This window comes from Lutra lutra, chromosome 9 (genome assembly GCF_902655055.1).
Source record: "Lutra lutra chromosome 9, mLutLut1.2, whole genome shotgun sequence".
In the NCBI taxonomy this organism is placed as follows: domain Eukaryota; kingdom Metazoa; phylum Chordata; class Mammalia; order Carnivora; family Mustelidae; genus Lutra; species Lutra lutra.
Genome location: NC_062286.1, coordinates 130912981 through 130934815, shown reverse-complemented (window position 1 = coordinate 130934815; position 21835 = coordinate 130912981). Strand labels below are relative to the sequence as shown.

Below are 21835 nucleotides of genomic sequence, written 5' to 3'. Positions count from 1 at the left end.
CAACCCCCCCGCACCCCACCCCAGAGATTACTTTTAAAAACAAAATCAGTCAGTTAAGCATCTGACTTTTCATCCTGGGTCGGGTCCTGATTCAGGATCAAGGATGGGATTGAGCCCCAAGTCAGGCTCCACACTCAGCAGGGAGTCAGCTGGAGATTCTCTCTCTTCCTCTCCCTCTGCTCCTACCCCTACATAAGCACTCTCTCTCTAAAATAAATAAATCTTAATTAAAAATAGAAGAAAGTGTGCCTGAGTGGCTCAGTGGATTGGGCCTCTGCCTTCGGCTCAGGTCATGATCTCAGGGTCCTGGGTTCGAGCCCCACATCAGGCTCTCTGCTCAGCAGGGAGCTGCTTCCTCTCTCTCTTTGCCTGCCTCTCTGCTTACTTGTGATTTCTCTCTGTCAAATAAATAAATAAAATCTAAAAAAAAAAAAAAAAAAATTGAAGTAGCCAAACCGCAACGTAAGTATCAACTTTAATATAAAGTCTACTGACCCTCTGAAACATTAACAAGAACACGAAACAGAAGTTAAAATGTTTTTTGACTCCACATCAAATTAATACTGAGCTTATGCAAATCTTTTTACTGAGCTTATGCAAATCTTTTTAAATTTTTGTTTTAATTTTTTGAGCATACTTCAATACAGTATAAAACCCTATAAAATAAGTATCTACACAGCACTGTAACTAAAATAATGACTTTATGTGTCTACATTCTCAGAGGCATAATGAATCTACTAAATAAAAAAACAAAAAACAAAATTCATTTGACTCAAAAGATTTTTAAGTAACTTTGCAAGTTCAGTGTTATGGCCACAGATGAAACAAACACACAGTACCTTAGATGTGTGAATTTATGCACTCATCATTAAAAGCTGGCTAGGTGCCATTTTATCATTGATAGAATAGCTTCAAATTCCACTCAGAGCACAACTGCAACTGCACTGAAATCCAGTAGTATAAGCATGCCTGCATGTTATTATGAGGAATTGTGGAAAATTTCACAGGCTGACATCCAGAATGTCTGCGGTTCTTTTTCATATTTCTTTCTTCCTGCAAAGCAGTTATTAGACCAGTAGCTGTCTTATTTTTTTAAGCTGGAAATTTCCACTGTTGTTTTTTTTTTTTTAAACTAGCCTTCTTAAATATAAATTGCAAAATTTCCCAAAATTCCAACATGAAAGAATAATTCTGACAGGAAAGGATTAAAATCTAGATCTTCAAATCAGGGTGAGAGGACTGGTAAGCAAACTAAGGTGTCACTCTTTTTAAGGAGGAGCGGCAGAAAGGATCCAGGGAAATACTTAGGTGATTTAAAGTTCCAGTAATTCAATATAAATACTAAATGTGATAAATAGCATATTGTGAAGCTGGTACTTTCTCATTAGCTTGTAGGGAAGGCATTCAAAAGCTAATACAATCAGTAGAATAGTTAAGCACAGAAACCATGAAGAGAGAAGACAGTATACTATAGCTTGGTGAGGAAGGACTACACTACACTAAGAGGTCAAGTCACAGAGATCAGTAAGGGTTAAAGGAAGAAAGACAAACCGGCATGACTAAGATTCAGAGCTTACAAAGGTCTCCAACACTTTTCATTAGTATTATACCAGACTGATATATTTGATGTTTTTATTTTTTTTTTTTAAAGATTTTATTTATTTGACAGAGAAGATCACAAGCAGGCAGAGAGGCAGGCAGAGAGAGAGGAGGAAGCAGGCTCCCCGCTGAGCAGAGAGCCCGATGCGGGGCTCGATCCCAGGACCCTGAGATCATGACCTGAGCCGAAGGCAGCGGCTTAACCCACTGAGCCACCCAGGCGCCCCTATTTGATGTTTTTAATCTTAATCTGTAATAATAAATAAGGAAGTAGACAAGAATGTATTGTTGCATTTTTATTAAAGAGGTAAAAAGACACATCAAGCTCCAGGCTATTTAAGATGAAAAATGACTTTTAATAGTTAAATACAGTAGAAAATTTACTGTTTAAGAACTGATATGTTCTAAGTTAATAATTTTGCTTTTTCCTTCGATTTACATGAATAAAAAAAATGGGATTATAATACATGTCTACATTACTGCTAACCAAGCTTTAAAGCACTTGTTATTCCCCCAAAATATACATATAACCAAATATATATATATATATATATATATATATATAACACTGCTGATCACCAATAAAGATCTGTACCACCAAAGTCTGAGAAAATATTTGCAAAACATATCTGATAAAGAGGTATTTCCAGAATATACATTTTTAAAAAGAAACTCTTAAAATTGATAACAAGGGGCGCCTGGGTGGCCTAGTCATTAAGCATCTGCCTCTGGCTCAGGTCACAATCCCGGGGTCCTGGTCATAATCCCAGGGTCCTGGGAGGGAAGCCTATTTCTCCCTCTCCTACTCCCCCTGATAGTGCTCCCTCTCTCACTGTGTCTCTCTCTCTCTGTGTCAAATAAATAAAATCTTAGAAATTAAAGAAGACCTAAGTAGAGAGATCTAGAACATGTTCACAGAAGACACAACATGTTTTTAAGAAATCAATTCTTGGGGGGCGCCTGGGTGGCTCAGTGGGTTAAGGCCTCTGCCTTCGGCTCGGGTCATGATCCCAGGTCCTGGGATCGAGCCCCGCATCGGGCTCTCTGCTCAGCGGGGAGCCTGCTTCCTCCCCTCTCTCTCTCTGCCTGCCTCTCTGCCTACTTGTGATCTCTCTCTCTCTCTGTCAAATAAATAAAATCTAAAAAAAAAAAGAAAGAAAGAAATCAATTCTTGGGATGCCTGGATGGCTCAGTTGGTTAAGCAGCTGCCTTCTGCTCAGGTCATGATCCCAGCATCCTGGGATCGAGTCCCACATCGGGCTCCTTGCTTGGCAGGGAGCCTGCTTCTCCCTCTGCCTCTGCCTGCCACTCTGTCTACCTTTGCTCACTCTCGCTCCTCTCTCTCTGACAAATAAATAAATAAAATCTTTTAATAAATAAATAAATAAATAAATAAAATCTTAAAAAAAAAAAGAAAAGAAAGAAATCAATTCTTCCCAAATTATCAACTGACCCAATGCAATCACAATCAAAACCATACCAGAGATTCTGCAGAGATCAACAAGATTTTTCTAACAACTGTATAGATATGCAAAGGGCCTAGAAGAGCCAAAACAAACGGGGGCGGGGGGGGGGGGGGGGGGGGGGGGGGGGGGGGGACAAAGACTGGGGTTAAGACAGAACTGACCTACATATATTTGGCTGATTTTTTTTTTTTTAAGATTTTATTTATTTACTTGACAGACAGATCACAAGTAGGCAGAGAGGCAGGCAGAGAGAGAGAGGGGGGTAGCAGGTTCCCTGCTGAGCAGAGAGCCAGATGTGGGGCTTGATCCCAGGACCCTGAGATCATGACCTGAGCCACCCAGGCACCCCTATTTGACTGATTTTCAACAAAGGTACTACATCAAAGAAATGGCAAATATATAATCTTTTCAACAAATGGTGGCGGAAAAATTAAACAGCCATATACCAACTATGAACCTCAACTCTTATCTCACATATACAAAAATTAACTCAAATGATCATAGACTCAAATTTAAGAGCTAACACTATAAAACTTCTAGAAGAAAACATAAGAGAAAATCTTAATAACCTTGGGTTGGGCTAAGATTTCTTAAATGCAAGAAAAACGGCATGAACTATTAAAAAAAAATTAATAAGGGGCGCCTGGGTGGCTCAGTGGGTTGAGCCGCTGCCTTCGGCTCAGGTCATGATCCCAGGTCCTGGGTTCGAGCCCCGCATCGGGCTTTCTGCTCAGCGGGGAGCCTGCTTCCTCCTCTCTCTCTGCCTGCCTCTCTGCCTACTTGTGATTTCTCTCTGTCAAATAAATAAATAAATAAATCTTTAAAAAAACATTAATAAACAATTCAAGTAACATTAAAAACTTTTGCTCTTCTAAAAAGTTATGAAGGGACGCCTGGGTGGCTCAGTGGGTTAAGCCACTGCCTTCGGCTCGGGTCATGATCCTGGGGTCCTGGGATCGAGTCCCACATGGGGCTCCTTGCTCGGCCGGGAGCCTGCTTCCTCCTCTCTCTCTGCCTGCCTCTCTGCCTGCTTGTGTGTACTCTCTCTCTCTGACAAATAAATAAAATCTTTAAAAAAAATAATAATAATAATAAAAATTAAAAGTTATGAAAATGTGGGGCACCTGGGTGGCTCAGTGGGTTAAAGCCTCTGCTTTCGGCCCAGGTCATAATCCCAGGGTCCCGGGATCAAGCCCTACATCTGGCTCTCTGCTGGGCGGGGATCCTGCTTCCCATCCCCCTCTCTCTGCCTGCCTCTCTGCCTACTTGTGATCTCTGTCTGTCAAATAAATAAATAAATAATCTTAAAAAAAAAATAAAAAGTTATGAAAATGAAACAGCTGACCATAGTCGCAATTTTTTTTTTTTTTTTAAAGAGAGAACAAGCATGCAGACAGAGGGGGGGTAGAGGAGCAAAGAAAGAGAATCTTTTTTTTTTTTTTTCTTAAAGATTTTATTTATTTATTTGACTGATCACAAGTAGGCAGAGACGGGGGCAGGGGGTGAGGGGAGCAGGCTCCCCACTGAGTAGAGAGCCCATTGTGGGGCTGGATCCCAGGACCCTGGGACCATGACCTGATGACCTGAGCCAAAGGCAGAGGTTTAACCAACTGAGCCACCCAGATGCCCCGAAAGAAAGAGAATCTTTTTTTTTTTTTAAGATTTTATTTTTTTATTTATTTGACAGAGAGAGATCACAAGTAAACAGAGACGCAGGCAGAGAGAAAGAGAGAGGGAAGCAGGCTCCCTGCCGTGCAGAGAGCCCGATGCGGAACTCGATCCCAGGACCCTGAGATCATGACCTGAGCCGAAGGCAGCAGCTTAACCCACTGAGCCACCCAGGCGCCCCGAAAGAAAGAGAATCTTAAGAAGGCTCCACACCCAGCACAGAGCCCAGTGTGTGACTCTGTCTCACAACACTGAGATCATGACCTGAGCCAAAATCAAGAGCTCGATTGCTTAACCAACTGAGCCACCCATGTACCCCTCAAATTAAATATTTCTAAAACATATATCCAAAAAAGGTTTGTATCTAAAGAACACTTACATCTCAGTTAAACAACCCAACTTAAAAATGGGCAAAAAACATGAACAGACATTTCACCTAAATAAGTACATGAAAATGAAAATATGTTCAACATTTAAGGAAACTCGAATTAAAGCCACAGTGGGAGAGGGTGCCCAGTCGGTTAACCGTCTACCTTAGGCTCAGGTCATGATCCCAGGGACCGGGGATCAAACCCTGCATCAGGCTCCCTGCTCAGTGAGGAGCCTGCTTCTTTCTCCCTGCCGCTCTTCCTGCTTATTCTCTCTCTCTCAAATAAAATCTTTTTAAAAAATAATAAAAAAGAGGCGCATGGGTGGCTCAGTGGGTTAAGCCGCTGCCTTCGGCTCAGGTCATGGTCCCAGGGTCCTGGGATCGAGCCCCACATCTGGCTCTCTGCTCAGCGGGGAGCCTGCTTCCTCCTCTCTCTCTGCCTGCCTCTCTGCCTTCTTGTGATCTCTGTCTGTCAAATAAATAAATAAATAATCTTAAAAATAATAATAATAATAATAAAGCCACAGTGAAATACCACTATATACCCACTAGAATGGCTAACACTGAAAAGACTGACCATACTGAGGTGCCTGGCTGTCTCAGTCGGTGGAGCCTGGACTCTTGATTTGGGGTTATGAGTCAGAGCCCCATGCTGGGTATTACTCCCAAAAAAAAACAAAACAAAACAAAAAAACTTTAAAGAAATAAAAAAGACTGTCCATGCCATGTATTGGTGAGCATGTGGAATAACCAAAACTATCATACACTGCTGGGAGGAATTTAAGATGGTACCACCACTTTCAGACACAAGTAGCAGTTTCTTTAAAAAAAAAGAAAAAAAATTTAAGATTTTATTTATTTTGGGGGGTGTAAAGAAAGAACTCAAGGGGCGCCTGGGTGGCTCAGTGGGTTAAGCCTCTGCCTTCAACTCAGGTCATGATCTCAGGGTCCTGGGATCAAGCCCCACATCGGGCTCTCTGCTCAGTGGGGAGCCTGCTTCCCCCTCTCTCTCTGCCTGCCTCTCTGCCTACTTGTGATCTCTCTCTCTGTGTCAAATAAATAAATAAAATATTTTAAAAAAAAAGAAGAAGAAAGAAAGAAAGAACTTAAATGGTGGGGGTGGGGGGCGGAGAGCCAGAGGGAGTGGGAGAAAAAGTGTCAAGCAAACTCTGCACTGAGCACAGAGCCCAACTTGGGGCTTGATCTCACAACCCTGAGGTCACCAACATGAGCTGAAACCAAGAGTCAGATGCTTAACCGACTTTGCCACCCAGGCATCCTAGTTTCTTAAAATTTTTAAGTGTTGAACATACACTTACCGTATAACCCAGACATTCCATTATTCAACAGAAATAAAAGCATTATGTCCCCACAAATCCTTGTATATAAATGTCAAAGAAGTGGGGCACCTGGGTGGCTTAGTCCATTAAGCATCTGCCTTCAGCTCAGGTCATGATCTCGGGGTCGTGGGATCGAGCCCCACAAGGGGCTCTCTGCTCAGCAGGGGGCCTGCTTCTCCCTCCCCCTCTGCCTGCCTCTCTGCCTACTTACAATCTCTGTGTCAAATAAATAAATTAAATCTTTGAAAAAATAAAAATAAAACTACTGATATATGCAGGACACCTGGCTGGCTCAGTTGGTAGAGCATACAATTAACTCCTGATCTCAGGGTTTGAGCCTTTAAAAGATTACTTAAAAATAAAATCTTTTTTAAAAAAATCTATTGACATATGCAAGAACATGGATGAGATGAATCCCAAAATGACTATACAGTAAGTAAAAGAAAGCAGCTCCCCTCAAAGAAAGTACATAGTACTTTTGGTTTTCAGCTTAGAGGAAGCAAAGGTGCAACTGTCTTCAGTCATCTGAAATCCAGTTTCATCCAACACCAGATGCCTCCACCATGCTGCCTGCCTAAGTACACACCCAACCAGATCAGTGCTCGCTTCGGCAGCACATATACTAAAATTGGTGATACAGAGAAGATTACCATGGCCCCTGCGTAAGGATGACATGCAAACCCAACCAGATCAAAATCATATACCAAATGGCACTGAGCTGGCCCCCAAGATCAGCCCCCTAGATCTGTCACCAAAAAAAGTTGGTAATGACATCATCAAGGCAACTGGTGATTGGACGGGTAGAGGATTACAATGAAACTGACCACTCAGAACAGAAAGGCCCAGATTGAAATGGAACCTTCTGCCTCTGCCCTGATTATCAAAACCCTCAAGGAACCTCCAAGAGAGAGAAAGCTGCAGAAAAACAGTGAGTGGTATTTTCTTGGTTAAGCAGAGCGGAAATACTACTTTTGATGAGATGGTCAACAATGCCCTATAGATGAGGCACAGATCTTTACCCAGAGAACTCTCTAGAACCATTAAAGAAATACTGGGGACTGCCCAGTCTTTGGGCTGCAATGCTGGTGGCCACCACGCTCATGATATCATAGATAAATCAACAGTGGTTCAGTTGAATGCCCAGCTAGTTAAGAACTACAAAGGAAAATATTTCAATAAAGGATCATTTATTTGACAGCCAATTGGGGGAATGGAGTACATAGCAAACAATTCTATTTACATAAAATGCTCAAAAAGTTCAACTAATCTTCAGTGATGTAAGGCATATCAGTAATTATGGAAGACAGGGGAGGAATAGGTTATAAAGAGATAGGAGGGTGCTTGGGTGGCTCAGTGGATTGGGCCTTTGCCTTCAGCTCAGGTCATGACCTCAGGGTCCTGGGATCAAGCCCCACATCAGGCTCTCTGCTCAGCAGGGAGCCTATGTCTCCCCCTCTCTCTCTGCCTGCCTCTCTGCCTACTTATGATCTCTCTGTCAAATAAATAAATAAAATCTTCAAAAAAAATTAAAAAAGAGTTACGAGAATGCTTCTATTAGAGTTAATAGCTATTTCCATTATTGTAATCATGGTGACAGATCCAGAGGTAGACCTCTATGTCAAAACTCAAATTATACACTTTAAATATATGTAATTAACTGAATGTCAATTATACATCAATAAAATTTAAAAAAAAGAAAAAACCAAACTATAGTGATAGAAAGCAGAACATTACAAATACTACAAAACCCAGAAGAGGACTGAACAGAAATAGGCAAGACTGAACTTTCTGGGTAAATGTTCTATATCTTGATTGTGGCGGTAGTAACACAACAGTTTACATTTGTCAAAACAAATGGCACACTCAAAATGGTTCAATTTTAGTATAAGTATACCTCAAAAAAGCAGATTTCTACATATTAAAAAAAAACACACATCCAAATGTTATATAGGTACATTTTAAACACCTCTAAACACATTAAACAGAATATATATAATCACAACATACTGTAGTTTACACTACATTAATCTATGCTACCAGTTTAACATACTTTCTTTTTTTTTTTAATATTTTATTTGTAAGTAATCTCTACACCCAACATGGGGCTTGAACTCACAACCCCAAGATCAAGAGTCATATGCTCTTCCAACTGAGCCAGCCAGGCACTCCTTATTTTACATTTTTCAAAATTTTAAAGTTGATTTTTTTGTGTGTTACAAAAGAAAAAGAAATCATAAAAGCACTAGAAGAAACACACTGCTGGTGGACTCATAAATTAATACAACCTCTATAACGGGGAGCTAGTTGCAATTATCTATAAAACTTAAATTCATACTCTTTAATACTCTAGCATTTTACTTCCAGAAATTTTTATATACTTAACAAATGGGAACAAAGAAATATGTATGAGAATATTCACTTACAGCTTTGTAGTGATATTAAACTGGATATATTATGATATATCCACACAGCAGAATACTGTATAAATATTAGAAAGAATTTAGTAGTTATAAACATAGATATGAAACCTTCCCTACACAATCCAGAATAGGGCTCCGAGTGCCAATTACATAAGTGAGTTTATTTTATGAAAATGTATCTGCCTATACTCACGTATGCTACACTTTAATACAAAATTTACCCAAAAATGGGCACCTGGGTGGCTCAGTGGGTTAAGCCGCTGCCTTCGGCTCAGGTCGTGATCTCAGGGTCCTGGGATCGAGTCCCACATCCAGCTCTCTGCTCAGCAGGGAGCCTGCTTCCCTCTCTCTCTGCCTGCCTCTCTGCCTACTTGTAATCTCTCTCTGTCAAATAAATAGGTAAAATCTTTAAAAAAAATTTTTTTTTACCCAAAAATGAAGGAGAAATTCACAAAACTTGAAAGCTTTTAAGCATGTGCATTTATACGTCTTGAGTTAACAATGACTCTATAGTTAATAATTCTGAGATGGGATAGGGAGGTGGCCAGGAGACAGCTGAGGAAGGACCCCTTGCTTTCCAGTGTATTCTCATGGTACCACTGTACTCATGGTACCTTGAATTTGTCCCATGTGCTACTGTTATATATATCAAAAAATATTTTTAAATTCAGACCATTTGCAACCATAACTCTGTATGGGTTGGGATTTTCATAATACAGAAATAAACTAGAAGCAGAGATGGATTTAGATCCATAACAGTTCTTCATAACCCAATTTCAAATTTTTATATTCATCAGAGCAATCTCATTTTCACTGCCTTTATAACCAGCAAACAGTTTAAATTTCAACTTAGAATATAAATTTTAATAAAATCACATTTTCTATTTTGAATAGGGTTTTGTAGAAGACTTCATTTGAAGAAAAAAAAAGGGCTCTGCAGTACAAAAGACTGTTAAATGAGATGATGTACATTAAATACCAAACACTGTCCAAGCATACAGGCTTGGATAAATGGTAGCTTTTATCTTTTATATCTAAGAATATAAATCAGAACACAGCAAAGAGAATTTTACTAGGCTAAGAGCAGGGAAGACAGAACAAGGGAAACTTAACAGCAACTAGAGTATAAAATACATAGAATTAAGGAAATAATGCTGGAAATGTAGATTAGAGTCAGATTATTAAAGGCTTTGGGAACTCCAAGGGAAGTTTAATTTCATATTCTTAGACAATGAACAATAGATTTTATGCCTTCAAGCAGTCAAGTAAGAGGAAGGGATAGGTTTTTAAAAAATAAAAAGGAGGAGAGCCTGGCTGGCTTAGTTGGTGGAACATGCGACTCTAGATCTTGGGGGTCATGAGTTCGAGTCCCACACTTGGCACAGAGACCACTTAAAAAAAAAAAAAAAGAAAAGAAATAAAGAAGAAACAAAGGAGAAATGAGACTCTCTCATAAACAACAGATGAAAGCCAGTTTCAGGGCGCCTGGGTGGCTCAGTCGTTCGGCTCAAGTCATGATCCCCAGGGTCCTAGGATGGAGACCCACATTGGGCTCTCTGCCCAGCAGAAGGCCTGCTTCTCCCTCTCCCTCTCCCTCACCCACTCCTTTATGCTTGTGTTCTCTCTCTCTGTGTCAAATATATAAATAAAATCTTAAAAAAAAAAAAAAAAAAAAGCCGAAGTCTAGTATAACCTCTTTGGAAGCAATTAGGAAAGAACCATTTAAAGTTTTAAATGCTTCCTTTGATTCAGAAATTTCATGTCCAAGATGTCTATACTGAGATATACTCAAGCCTACACACAAATCTACATATAGTTCACTGCAGTATCAATCAAAATAGTAAAAGATTGGAAATAGCAAGCAAAACTCGTTAAAGTAAGTTTTACAAAATCCATTTGGACAATGGATTATACAGCCTTTTAAAACTGTGAGATATAGAAGGCTCTCCAAGTTCTTTTGTTAAATGAAGATAGTGGGAACCTCATTTTAATTAGAAATAAAGGGGGGAAAAAACAAATAGGGAGAGGAAAAGATTAGGAAAAAAAATACTGAAAAATACTGAAGAGAGAGACATCCACAACTACATGCACAGAATATCCTCTAACTTCAGTAGTCTTTGGGAAGGGGGGTAGCTATAAAGACCAAAATTCTTACTTTAAAATCCTTACTTTCTCAAGGTATACTTTTTTTTTGTTTGTTTGTTTGTTTTTTTAAGATTTTATTTATTTGTCAGAGAGAGAGGAGAGCGAGCGAGCACAGGCAGACAGAATGGCAGGCAGAGGCAGAGGGAGAAGCAGGCTCCCCGCCAAGCAAGGAGCCCGACGTGGGACCCGATCCCAGGACGCTGGGATCATGACCCGAGCCGAAGGCAGCCGCTCAACCAACTGAGCCACCCAGGCGTCCCTCTCAAGGTATACTTTTTTGTACTGCTTCAACTCTACCATGTTTATGCCTCCTTTTCAATTAAAAAAAAAAAACAAAAAAGAACAAAACTTTTTTTCTTTTACTGTAACAGCACTACAGAATAAAAGATGTGGGAAAGAGAGATCAGAAGCAGCAATTAATTCCCTTTACATCTAACCCATCTCCTCCATGAAGTTTTCCCTAACAATTCCAGTTGAAAATAAACCTTTTCCTCCTCTGAACTTCTGAACCACTTACTTATGTCGCTGCAACTATATATTTTTTTCATTTACACTTATTTCTCAACTAGATTATAAGCTCCTAGGTCACAAAGGGATTTTAATGCCTACAGTGCTTAGCACAATTCTTTGGAGAACAGTGGTACTGAATAAAAACATGTGGACAACTTACAGAAGGACCATCCAGTCCTAGGGCATTTGGGAAACATGAACGTATTCTAAGATCCAGGGATGATTTAATCTGGGACAACTCTATGGGGGAGACATAGGTCCAAGCAAATCCTTAGGACTCTAATTTTATCTCACTATCCAGATAGAAAAGTGGACTTGAGAGTTACAACTCTAGAAACTTTCATATCCAAACACTTGGGGGGGGGGGGCTTAAAATGAGTATGATTGAAAAAATAGAGGATTTCAAAAGCTTAATAAAAGAAATAGTCCCCACCTCAAAAAAATAGACAATTAGACTGAATCTGTCCTACCAATCAATAAATACTGACTCCTATGCATGTGAGGAGACAATAAAATTCCTATCAGAAATTAAGAACTGTATTTTCAGCTGTGGCAGTCTGGGAAATTTACCTAACTGAGGTAGGATCTGAACTGGACCTTAAAGACTAGGCCTAGATAGCAAGGGAGAAGAGCCAGAAAGAAGTAGTGTGACTGAAATAAGGGGCAAGAAAAATGGGAAAGATTGATTTTTTTTTTTTTAAAGATTTTACTTATTTATTTGACAGAGGGAGAGAGATCACAAGTAGGCAGAGAGGCAGGCAGAGGGAGAAACAGGCTCCGTGCTGAGCAGAAAAGCCCAATGCGGGGCTGGATCTCACCAGGACCCTGAGACCATGACCTGAGCCAAAGGCAGAGGCTTAACCCACTGAGCCACCCAGGAGCCCCAAAAGACTGATTTTAAAAAGACTATGATAAGAACTGAATATTAGGTTAAGGATTTTGGATTCTACTGTGCAGATTTTTAGGCAAAAACTCTAATCAAAACACTGTTTAATAAGTACAGAGAGGACTTAGGGAAAGAACAGAGACTACTTTGAAAGCTGATATATAATCTAGAAATAAAGGGCCTGAATGGCAGTTTTAGAAGCTGCAATGAGGGGCGCCTGGGTGGTTCAGTTGGTTAAGCAACTGCCTTCAGCTTGGGTCATGATCCTGGAGTCCCGGGATAGGACCCCTAGAATCCAGTCCGCATCACACTCGCAGCTCAGCGGGGAGTCTGCTTCTCCCTCTGACCCTCCCTCCTCTTGCTCTCTCTCTTTCAAGTAAATAAATAAAATCTTCAAAAAAAAAAAAAAAAAAGAAGAAGAAGTTGTAATGAAAATATATTTTAGAAAGACCTATCAATAGGACTCTGCAAAAACAAAACCAGTTTATCCAAATCCACTCACTTAACATTTATTGAATATTTACACACCCAGTCTTAAAATACCTTACCTCGGAGCTCTCACCAGTGATTTCTCACCAACAGAAACTGCTCTCTCCATATTAAAATCTTACTCATTCTTCAAAGTCCTGCATCCTGATCACCTGGTGAGAAGTAGTCCCCTTCCTCCTCTAAACTACTCCTTGATCTTCATAAGCCAAATAGATTGCCTTGTAGTGAAGTGATGAGTAACTGACTGTGTGCACTTGGAGGTCAAAACCTTTTATACTCCCACAGTGCCTTAAACACTACAAACTTAACAAACACTGGGTAAGTATGTGTGTGTACAGGGGAGTGGGCAACCACCAAACAGTAGCAAATTAAAGATTAAAGTTTAAGACTAGAAGAACAGAGGTAGGAAAAGTCAGGTTAAAAAGTAACACGTGAGGGTGCCTGAGTGGCTCAGTCAGTTAAGCGGCTGCTTCGGCTGAGATCAGGATCCCAGGGTCCTGGGATCGAGCCTCACATCGAGCATCTCCCTCTCCCTCGGCCTGTGGCTCCACCTACTTGTGCGCTCTCTCTCTCTCTGTCAAATAAATAAATAAAATCTTTAAAAATAAATAAATAGGGCGCCTGGGTGGCTCAGTGGGTTGGGCCGCTGCCTTCGGCTCAGGTCATGATCTCGGAGTCCTGGGATCGAGTCCCGCATCGGGCTCTCTGCTCAGCGAGGAGCCTGCTTCCTCCTGTCTCTCTGCCTGCCTCTCTGCCTGCTTGTGATCTCTCTCTGTCAAATAAATAAATAAAATCTTTAAAAAAAAAAAAAATAAATAAATAAATAAATAAATAAATAAAAGCAACATGTGGGAGATATTTTGCACTTTAAGGAGAGAAAAAGAAAACTGGAGCTTTTTGGACTTCACAATTCCAGGTTCACCTAACTTAGGATCCAACCACCAACGGCTTCCACCATTCCAGATGTGGTTGTGCACTTTGAAGTAGCTTCCTGAATTCATTTTATTGATTCCTGATGAAATTATTGTTAATATTTAACACAGTAATAGTTTTATCTTATTACATGAAGGAGATACTACCGGCCGTCCAATGGATGTAACATGTGTGTAGTTATTCTTTTCACTGGCAAAGTTAGATTTTCCTAGATACAGCCAAATACTTGCTCTGACTGCTATGGGGCCAAACATCGTGGCCGGGGTGAAAATCTTAAAAACACAACCACTACCAGACAGGTAAAGAGGAAAGAGATGAATGTGGATGGAGCAGAAGGTATTTAGTCTAAAGACACAATTCGGTGAAGAGAATACTGGGTAATCCTTAAAACATTTTCAAATAAAGCTGCTAAATTTCAATCTGGAAACAAAATCAAGCTGATACAGCTACTCTACAGAGTGACTTAAATTCAATAATCCATTTCACTGATGACAGCTTTACTGAGAGTAAAGAAAAATATGACTTCATTTTCTTACACAGAAGGAGGGACCGAAAATTCTCCCCCGCTCCCACTTACACAGGCACATGTGTACAAGCACTCGCTTTAGAGCTTGCAGCATATACTAGGGTGAGGTCGGGGGCTCAAAGTCATTTTACTCCAAACTGATGAGTCAGCACTGAAAGGTTACTATTATCTGGTCTAAAGAGCTTAATCCGTTTAATGTTTAACCAACAAAATTTAAATATAAGGACATTCTACATATTTATACAGTACATTAATTTCATAAAAATTTTCCAATATAATGAACCTTGGAAAACCACATACTCCATCCACTTTATTTTATAAATTTTAAATAAGACCTAGAGACTGATTTGCAGGAAGCTTACAGTACTAGCTTAGAAATTATTCTCTTCGCAGTTAAGTATCATTTTTAAAGTAACAAGCTAACAAATGATACTGATTAGGTAACAAAGTGGGGAAATACTCAGAGGTAAATTTTTTTTTATATGAATTTATTTTTAGTAATCTCTACATCCAATGTGGGGCACGAACTCATGGCCGACAGATCAAGAGTCACATGCTGTTCCAAGGAAGCTAACCAGGCCCCCCAAGATTTTTTTTTTTTTTTAAGTTGTTTTAAAACTGAGCGTGTATGATCAGCAATAACAATTAACTCTCATTTATAAAAATGTCAGTTTAGGACATTTAGATTATGATAAATAAATACTTCCTCTCAAAGTAAAAGTAATTTGGTTTTAGATTTCACTTAAATAGAACAGCAAAGAATATTTACTCTGAAAGTCTCCCCCCTCACTTTTTTTTGTTGTTGTTAAAGCTCTTTCTTCCCCTCCCCACGCATTCTCCTCTTTTGTGCTCAAGTTCTCAAATGCATAACATGGAGGAACAATACCACAATGCAACTGCAGGCTTCCTGCCTACTAGCCAGTCATTATTCTTAACTCGAGAACTTTCAAAACACTGCTTGGGTTGCTTTGAAATTCCCTCTTTCAGATTTGCCCTCCTTCATGGAACATCTATTTAAAAGAATGACTTCAAAAATGTCTTGCTACACCCAATCACAACTCTCTAAGCAAACTAAAAATGCTAGCTTTAGGTATGAAAGTGAGATGTAAATGCCTTAAATTCACTGAACATCAATCTGAAAGTATAGGACAAAAAAAAAAAAAAAAGTCTATTTCCGACAAGCATAAGAGTATTTTTATCATACGTTTATTAATCCTGTTACTGAAAAATTCTGTATTTATGAATTTTTTTCATCACTTTCATCACTACCATCACTTTTTAACACCATATAGATCTCTGTCTTGGAACTACAACTGGATCAATGGAAAAGGGCTACCTTAATTATTACTGACAAAGTAAAGTGCACACCAAAATGAAGTATATTCACTTATTTTTAAAAGTTACCAAGGGCAGAAAAAAATTACCAGCAGCAGTCACCTGGAAACCTGGGGAATTTCCCACTTCCTTTGACCACACTTTGATGGTGGCAGTAGTACTTAAAAGTTTATTTAGTTGTTGAGATAAACCAATGGTGCTATTCTAGACCAAGATACGGGGTGTAGGGAGGGGGGATAAATTATATACCCAGTTAAACATGGGTTTTTTTCCTTTTTTTGAAGGCAAAAGCATTGAAAGTGAACATCAAACACATTGGTACATGAGTAACAACTAGTCAAATCGTTACAATAAATAAAAATTTTTCCAACACCTCTAACAAAAACAAAAAGACTAATCTATTTCAAACAATATTCAAAAAAGCTCAATCCCAGTACAACCAAATAATTTAGCTAGTCCCCTGGAGTTTGTTATAATGGGATTTAACCTGTACACTCAACATTCAATTAACCATGAGGCTTATCCTAATTGAGGATTATGCTGACTTCTGCAGTCTTTTCCCATCTATCCATCTACCACTCCTACTCAGCTGCCATAGCTACCAAAAGCAAAGCCCCAGGGAGCAGTAGATTATCCATTACTATGTGGTACCCATGCCAATATTCATTCCCTTTTCATCCTTACATGGATGATGAAGAATTAAATTCAGCAATCTAATCAGCCTAGTTTCCAAAAAGTGAAACTTCGGAACCCTCACTCATAACCTCTAACCAAACAAATTAAACATTTCAGAAGAATACCGTCATAGGTGACCAACAGACAAGGAAAGTCACACTTTCCTAGAACGTATCGATAAAAAAATATTAATAGAAAAGAAAAAAAAGGACATTCCTAATGAAAAATGGGAAAAATGACTAACAGAAGAGACTAGTCCACTGAAAATATTCTTTGAAATGGGATAGATAGAACAGACATCTTTCCTTTGCCTCTAGGCCACAAAATTTACTACAGCTAAATAAACCTTTATTACTGCCCCCCTGTAAACTGACCTACGCCGGCAGAACCTACCAAACTGAGTTAATGCTGACAAAGTTGGGAAGTGGCACTATGTAGTCTAAGATTATGCAGTTTATGGATAAATCAAACTCCTAGACAAGCACAGGTCTTCCCCCTCAACTCCTGCTGTGTATCTTCTGGCCATTTTCCTGTTCATTTAACAACTCTCCACCAGAAGGGAAAGGTGATTAAATTCAAGTCAATTCCATTATTTGTTAGGAGCTGAAAATAAGGTGAGACTCTGGATAAACTGTACCCTTAACCCAAAACAATCTCCCAGAAACCCTATAGAAAAAGCAATAGGCTAAATGAATTTACCTAGCAAACACTAACAAAATGAAGGAGTAAGACTCATTACAATAGAGCCCCTCCTCCACTTTAACTGAGAAATGCTCATTTTGTAATCCCTTCCCCCACCCCTAAAAAGCACTCAATAAAATGGAAGAAAATGCCTACATTTTACTGCAGTACTCAATCTCAATGCTATCCCTGAGGATCTAAATTAACATACAATCACCTATTTCTTTAATCTATTTAACTATGAGAAAGAGAAAAGTTAACATACATTTCCAATACTAATATTCTCTCTCAGAGCTTTAACCACTCAATAATGCAAAGAAAGAAAGAAAGAGAAATTAATTCTATACTACGGAATATCTAATAAGTTCAAACCAAACTGGGACAGGTCCTCTCTGGTTTAACCTATGAGAAACTACATGAGACACTCATCAACATGATCAACAACTCATTTTTCTAGTCCTAAGTAGCATTATAGTAACAACTGCATTGAACTGCGGTCATTTTCCAGTATAGACAGCCACTGGAGGCTATACTCGTTCTAAACTTGCAACAAATCAAGTTTTCAAAAGTAGTCTACATCCTCAGGCCAAGGCTTGAAATTATATAGTCTAAAAAAATGCAAAAAGAAACCCTAAAGCCATTTATTTTAACACCAATTTGGCACAGGACAATAGTAGTTTGGTTTTTTATCGTACCCTACTGTCCAAACTAAAATATTTTTATTCTTTTAAGAAATTTCTCAAAAACACAGTAGTCTTTAAAAGAAACTACTCTAGAATCATATCATTTTTAAAACACAAAGGACTAAATTAAAAAAAAAAACTTATCTTTAGTACGTCCCTGATACGGTAAGGAAGTTTACTTCAAAAGACCAGTCAAGAAGGCTTTAGTAAGTAACCATTTCGAAAACTACTTTTTAGGGGAGCCTGGGTGGCTCAGTTGGTTAAGCAACTGCCTTCCACTCAGGTCATGATCCTGGAATCTGGGGATAGAGCCCTCATCAAGCTCCTTGCTCAATAGGGAGTCTGCTTCTCCCTTTCCCTCTGCCTGCTGCTCTCCCTGCTTGCACTTTCTCTCTCTGTCAAATAAATGAAAATAAAATATTTTCCAAAAAAAAAATTTTTTTTTAAGATTTTATTTATTTATTTGACAGAGAGAGATCACAAGCAGGCAGAGAGGCAGGTAGAGAGAGAGGAGGAAGCAGGCTCCCTGCTGAGCAGAGAGCCCGATGCGGGGCTTGATCCCAGGACCCTGAGATCATGACCCGAGCCGAAGGCAGCGGCTTAACCCAGTGAGCCACCCAGGCGCCCCCAAAAAAAATTTTTTAAACTATTTTTTTATTTCGCATCTCCTAGAAAAAGAATCCAGCGTCCAAAAGTACACTGACTCCCTGCTGAATGAATGCCAATTTATTTGGGTGGAGGGATTTATTGAAAATCACTACTCATACAGGGATAAGAATATATCCCTGATATATCTCTTAATTTTTTTTAAAGATTTTATTTATTTATTCGACACAGAGGGAGAGAGAGCCCAAGCAGGGGGAGCAGCAGCCAGAGGGAGAGGGAGAAGCAGGCTTCCTGCACAGCAGAGGGCCTGATGTATGGCTGGATCCCAAGACCCTGGGATCATGACTGGAACCGGAGCCAAAGGCAGACGCTTAACCGACTGAGCCACCCAGGTACCCCAATAAGTAACTCTTATATGGGAGGGAGGGGTGGATAGTATACTCAATTTCAAAATATAATGACATTATTTAATACAATCCCTAGCAGCCTAAATTCTAATATCACTCAATTTTTCTAACAAATTGTTAGTGTGGGTAAATTCAAAACCACAATTCTAAAACTTACAAAAATAGAAATCCTGTTACTTATGCTGAGGCTGTTTTGCATTTCCAAAGGTTCTGTAGGTAAGGAATATTTTATGGTAAAAATATTTCCTACAAACTGCTCTAGAAACATTACCGCTTCCCACTTATTCCACAATCCTCATGTCCAAAATGTCGTTCTATAGGCTAGAAGCTGACATATACCTTTTTTTTTTTTTAATACTGATTGGACAATGAACTCACTTCTATCAATACATGAAATACCACTATAATTTAGGATCACAGGCAACCTAGATTACAGCTCATTTAAATGCAGAACCTGAAGCAACCTCCAGTGACAGGAGCTATAGGGTTCAATATCATTTTACATGTTACAGAGGCTTCATCTTACATACAAACAATGAACCCTGGCAGCCTTCTTCATCCTAAAGCCCCACAGATTGTTACTTCTTTAAGGGTGTTAGTACGTAAGGCAACATAAGCACTTAAGTTCAGAAGCCTTTTCTTAAGAGCTATCGACATTTGTTCAAGACCATGATAAGAAAATAATATTCCCACCACATTTTCCCTTTCTTCTGTTCATTTTATTTTCCTGTTTTTTGGTACCCAACAAGAGTATGTTTCAAATAAAAATCTTAAGATAATTATTCCAAAGACCAAAGATACTCTAGAAACCCAGTAATAGTCACTGCCTCCCAGGAATCCGAATTACCTGGATTGCAGGGTTTACAGGAGAGACTCATTTTTCAATGTTTGTGTACCTTTCCAGTTGGATGTTATATCTATTCTACATAGAGCAATAATTTAAATTTTTTTCAAGAACAAACATTTCATGAACTTCCAGATTTCCGTTTAACAGTTTATGGGGCATTCATAAGACCTGGGGGGGGGGGGGTTTGCTTTTGTTTTCTTGGGGGGGGGGGAGGTGGGGACCTGTTTTGCTGTTGTTTTCCATCCTCCATACAACCTGCTGCAACACATACTGAAGCTGTCTTGCAGCCCGGGCTCAGGTAAGTGGATCGGAGGCCAGGCGTTTAAATCAAGGAGATGCAGCGATCTCACTCAATACTACTACCACTCGCTCATCTCATTCAAATCCATTTAAACCCACTGCAGCAAGACAGCTGGTACTCGCCTTCCTCTTTCTTTACGGTACAGGCTTAATAACAAAAACAGGTTGGCTTTGAAGCGCTGCTCAAAAACTGCAAAAAAAGGAAGTCTTCACATTCGGGAGGGGGGAAAAAAAAAGTTTCGACTTCGGGAGAATTTCATACCTTTCATGTCATTCCATTTTGGAATCCCGAACTCCTCCTGCTTAGTGAGATTCTGAAACGATGCTTTCTCCCTCTCAGAACTGCTCTTTTGGTTTAACTTTTCCACCCTAAGTGCCCCCAAACTAGAAGCAACTAAGCTTTCCAACGGCTCGTGGCTTTTTGGTTTTGGGGGTTTTTTTGTGGGTTTTGTTGTTTGTTTGTTTGTTTGTTTGTTTTAAAGCATGTGCAAGACAATTTAAACCCTTACAAACTGAATCAATGTACGTAAGGTAAGATTAGAGATGCGGACGGGAAAAACAGTACTAATAAAGACAGCCAAACCCCAAATATGATCTACCAACTTCCCACTTGCCATTTCCCAACCTTCACACCAGAGGTAGCAAAATGTCTTTTCACTGAGAAAACTGCGGAGAACCTACCCGTGCCCAAAATAAAATTCCGCAGATAATTCGAGTTAAAATACTAAAAATGCCCAAGTGAAGGAGGAAACACAGCAACAAAATGCAACCCGATTCTGAGAGCGATTGGAGGCTGGCGTGGGGGTCGGTGGGGTCTGTACGGCTTCCCCCGCCCCCTAATTCTTCAGAATAACTGCGAAGGAGCCGAGGCAGCGGCAAGAGGAGGACGCGGGGAGCGTTCTAAAGCAGCCCTAAGGGCTGGGAGAAGATAAAAACTTTAGGGACAGGAGGGAAAAAGCGGGCCCCCGCGGTCCCCCCCAAACTCGTCGGGGTGACCCCTCCGCGAGAAGACCCCCTTGCACCCCCAAGCCGGCTGCCGCCCCACCTCGACTCCCCTTCTTCCTGCCGCGGGCCGCCCCAGGCTGCGGAGAAGCAACGCGGCCCCGACGCCCCGAAACTATCTCAGCGCGCCCCCCTCTCGGCGCGCCCCTCAGCGCCTCCGCGGGGGCGCAGCCGTCGGCTCGCGGCAGCCCAGGGACTCGCCCTCTTTTCCTCCGCCTCGCACTCCACCCCCTCGCCCGCCGCCGCTCCTCCTTTATCTCCACTCACCGCCCGCCGCCATTTTCCTCGCAGCTCAGCTTTAAATCTGAAACTCGCCGCTGAGCCCGCAGCCGCCGCCACTGCCGCCGCCACCGACTCAGCCGCCGCGGCCGCCGCCGTCGCTGTGGAGGGGCTGAGGCGGCAGCGGCTGGAGCCGCGGCGCGGGGGCCTCCGGGATATGTAGTCCCTAGGCCACGCCCAGCACTACCGGTCCCAGGGGGCCTTGCGCGGCCCTGGCGCTAGGTGCCCCCGCCCGGCCCAGCTCCCGGGGCTCCAGGGCGTGGCTGTGTGGATCCTTATGTCGCTTTCGCTCGCTCACTGCGTGGGAGCTGCAGCGGGGTCCGGAGGACTAGAATGCAGCCCTAGCCCTGCCTTTAATCTTGTCACACTTGCCTTCGTCCAGTAATATCTAACATTTACTGAGCGTTTATTGTGTGCCAAGTACTGGTCCTCAAAACAAGCATCCCTTTGGGACCACTGTCATCCTCATTGTTCGGAGGAGCAAACTGAGGCACAAGGTCATAAGCCACCGGGTTGTTCATTAGATGCTAAAACCACTGGACGAAAGGTTGTTTGACAATAGTATATTCAGTATATATCATTCCACTAAGTACCATTCCACGGAGGAGCTTGCTTTGCAGTGGACAGAGCTGGCAGACACCTTAACCAGAAGATGTCCTCACCAGCAC

The 21835-nt window shown here is 40.7% G+C and overlaps 1 protein-coding gene and 1 non-coding gene across 2 annotated transcripts in view; one reads left to right on the top strand and one right to left on the bottom strand.

Moving 5' to 3' along the window:
• Window positions 1-21307, bottom strand: part of NCOA3 (nuclear receptor coactivator 3) — a 144663-nt gene extending 123356 nt beyond the window's left edge. Inside the window, 1 exon segment of the mRNA XM_047746459.1 lies at window positions 21156-21307. The gene's annotated coding sequence lies outside the window, so the exon portion shown is untranslated.
• LOC125110145 (U6 spliceosomal RNA) lies at window positions 7042-7147 on the top strand. The gene has a single exon (XR_007130476.1). It is a non-coding gene; the product is annotated as a U6 spliceosomal RNA (small nuclear RNA).
• Window positions 21308-21835: the final 528 nt, after the last annotated feature.